The following is a 4172-nucleotide window of genomic DNA, read 5'->3' as shown; positions in this document are numbered from 1 at the left end:
TAGTTAAACCATCTATACCTGGTGATTGACCATTATTCATTCGTTTTAGAGCTACATCCGTTTCCTCTAAAGTCAACTCATCCTCAATTAAGTGTTTGAATCACAGTCAAGAATCACAGTCATTTTTCTTATAACTGGATGTATAAAGGTTACTATAGAAAAGCTAAATTTCATCCTGAATTACTTTTTGATCATCTGTTATAATATAATTAATCTTAAGCTTAGAGAATTTATTTTTTGTTTGTCTTTGTTTTTCAAGGCCAAAATAATATGATGAACTTTTTTCCCCTTTTTCAATCCACCGCGCTCTTGAACGAATATAAGATCGATTTGCTTTTTCTGAATATAATTCATCTAGTTGAGATTGCAAATACTGTAATTTTGCTAAATTTTCAGGTGATTCTTGTGAATTAACAGACAATAAATAGATTTCCCCAATCAGTTCTCTTTGTTTCTGTTTTCTCCTTACTGATAAAGATTTGCCTATATCAGTTGTGTTTGACCTTAAATTTAAACCATTCCCATTGATTTAGATTAGTCATATCTGACTTTTCAATTTTCTCAATAAGCACAAACAACACCTGTTGATCAAATCTATCATTCTTTAACAAGTCATTATTACACTTCCAAATATTCTGAGAGATTTGAGGTTTCTTAATGACTGATAAGGACAGAGTAACCATAAAGTGATCTGTAAGAGGGGCAGCTGAAATTTTACATTCTGAGACCATTTTACCCAGTTCACCAGAAATAAACCAGTAATCTAATCTTGAACACTGTCCATTACCTGAGGGGTAAACCATGTATGCTGAATACTGTTTGGGTTAGAAACTCTCCCGTAATTAATTACATTTACATTTCTACAGAAATTCAACATAGTATCATTGTACACAGAATGTGAATCTCTTTGAGGTCTCCTGTCTAGCCATGAATCAATCACCCCCTATTATCACATTTTCTGCTTTATACTTTTTTCCCAATCATTGACCAAATTACAAAGTTTCTCCAACATTTCTCTATTAGCCACTGTGTTATTATAACCATAAATACAAAGTAATATATAACGTTTGTCATGTATTTCTACTGCTATCATTAACCAGTGGCCTCTTTATGAACAATTACAGAGCCTTCAAATCTGTTAAATAACACCATCACACCAGCTGAATATGAGGATCCATGTGCAAACAAGACTGTATCACCCCACTGAATTTTACTAAATCTTTCATCCTTCAAAGCAGAATGAGCATCTTGTAAGAAAACACAGTTCTTTGCAAAAAAAAAAAAAAAAAAAAAAAAAAAAGGCTTATGCTTAACACTACACTCAAAAAAGTCAACTAGTCACTTACTTGATTCAAATATGTCTGATTAACAAGAATAAAACAAATTTACTTATGTTAAGTGATTAATTCTTGTTATTTGAAACTAAATTAAGAAATAATCAAATGAATTAGATAAGAACTTGTTGATTCAATGAGACTGAGGCACTTCAGATCAACGACTCTCTCTGGTGAGTCACTGCACATGCTCAGAACTGGGGCGGAAACACACGGGTACATTTCAGCCACACTACAGAGTGTTCAAGTAGCATTGACACAGTGTTGGAGTTAAGGAGATCATTATGTCATGATTGACCAATAATGATCAACACCTGCTGTTTACAAGCAGAATCACAGAAGGAAAGAGAAACACAAGAATCAGACACAGCCAAAGATAAAATGAACTTAAATAAATGAAGACATTAAATCTCTGATTAAACAACTCCACAAACAACATTACAGTTTGACTTGATTTCTGTCATATATCCACAAATATTATTTGAGATTTTTATTTATTTTAAAATTTCAGTTGACCTCGCCATCATGGTGATCAGGGTTTACTTTAGTTGGACTCTTGCTTTTTGATGTTTTTTGGCACATTTTTTGGCTGTTGTAATTATGTGTATGAAGCACATCTGTTACAGCAAAGTGCAAAGTCAAAAAGAAGTCTGATTAGGTGTTTTTGGTTAGTTTTTATTGGTTGTGAAATCATTAACATCCAGTGATCTGATGCACTGATCTCATGCAGTGGTTAGTCTATTTTCATAATGTTTACAACAGGCATATGAACTATTATGGATGTTTATCTTATACACTAAATCTTGAAATCTATGGCATCACTTTGACACACACAGACATCAAGAATCAGCATATGAATCTCAACAATGGTAACATTCAACAGCTGCATGCTGGGAGTCACAGGCGAGTTTTATAATCTGCTGTTACCCAGCAGGTTTAGTGTATAAGATAACCATCCATAATAGTTCATATGCCTGTTGCAAACATTAAACTAATAGATTAACCACTGCATGAGATCAGTGCATCAGGCCACTGGATAATAATGATTACACAACCAATAATAAAATAAAATAATCAAAAAAACCTAATCAGACTTCTTTTTTTTTTGGCTTGTTTTTATTTGCTGTTATAGATGTGCTTCATACACATAATTAAAGCAGCCAAAAAAAATAAATAAATAAATGAAAGGTCAAGAGTATAACTAAAGTAAACCCTGATCGCAATGATGGTGAGGTCAAATAACTTTTTTTTTTTTTTTTTTTTTTTTTAATAAAAAAAACCTCTGTTTAGATGTTCTCAAATAATATTAGTGGATATATGACAGAAATCAAGTCAAACTGTAATGTTGTTTGTGGAGTTGTTTAATCAGAGATTTAATGTCTTCATTTATTTAAGTTCATTTTATCTTTGGCTGTGGCTGATTCCTGTGTTTCTCTTTCCTTCTGTGATTCTGCTTGTAAACAGCAGGTGTTGATCATTATTGGTCAATCATGACATAATGATCTCCTTAACTCCAACACTGTGTCAATGCTACTTGAACACTCTGTAGTGTGGAAACACATGAACACTGAGCAGGGTTTGTTTAACACTGGGAAATATTACATCAACTTTACCTGTTTCATTCACGTAAGACTGATGCATTTGAATCACATTAAGTTTAATTGATTTGTTTAAATTAAAACTATGTAATCTAAATGCATGGAAATTTTGTATGTAATTGAATTACATAAAGTTTAAGTTTAGGCTGAAATATTTTTTTGAGTGTGTACCCGTGTGTTTCCGCCCCAGTTCTGAGCATGTGCAGTGACTCACCAGAGAGAGTCGTTGATCTGAAGTGCCTCAGTCTCATTGAATCAACAAGTTCTTATCTAATTCATTTGATTATTTCTTAATTTAGTTTCAAATAACAAGAATGAATCACTTAACATAAGTAAATTTGTTTTTTTCTCGTTAATCAGACATATTTTAATCAAGTAAGTGGCTAGTTGACTTTTTTGAGTGTATTTTTTAACCCCCTAACATTAAAAGATAGAAAAGAAACAGACATAACTTAACATAACTTCAGTACGCACTCAACTTTATGCTGTTATGAGTGAACATGTTGTTCTGAATAACTCTATTACCAATCCACACCGACTGCTACATAAGCATATGAACTTTAGTTAAACACCTTTTCTTAAACGGTTAAATCAGAATATTTCCATCTGATATGTGACAAACCTTGCGCACTTAAACAGGAGTGTAAGTGTGACCTTGTAAACATCAGTCACGGATCAACTCTAAATCCATCGATAAGTGCATATCCTTCTTTTAGAAATTATTCTTCCCATTATTCCTGGCTTCTTGCACTTTTGGTCACAACTTAGCACGAGCTTCGCGATCTTCCTTTGAAAAGTCTTCTTTGAACTGATGTTCATCTCTTTACACACTCTTGCCTCTTGTGATTTTTTTCCACACTTCGTCTCGATCAGTTCGCGGTACAATCTGGATGATCACTGGTCTGGTAACGTGTTTGTAGCGGCGTCGTTTCTCTTTCCTATAGACGATGCTCTGTATCCACCGACTGCCGAAGCTTCTCCACTGATCACGGAATCACCCGGTAAGAATCCCGATCACCGTTTCTCTTGTGTCTTCGTCTTCTTTCTCAGTCTGAGATCCCATCTCCTCTTGTATCTGCTCCAAACACTGCTGTCTCCACGAGATGTTCTCTTTCCTCAAGTCTGCTACTTCCTTTTTCAGTTCGCTGATGTCTTATTTGTTCTCTTTAACTGTGTGTGCATTCTCCTTTTTTTCAATTATTTTCAGTCTTTGATCTGGCTGTTTTCTGTCAGACTGAAA

The sequence above is a fragment of the Labeo rohita genome, unplaced genomic scaffold, assembly GCF_022985175.1.
Source record: "Labeo rohita strain BAU-BD-2019 unplaced genomic scaffold, IGBB_LRoh.1.0 scaffold_162, whole genome shotgun sequence".
In the NCBI taxonomy this organism is placed as follows: Eukaryota; Metazoa; Chordata; class Actinopteri; order Cypriniformes; family Cyprinidae; genus Labeo; species Labeo rohita.
Note: the sequence above shows the minus strand (reverse complement) of the source record.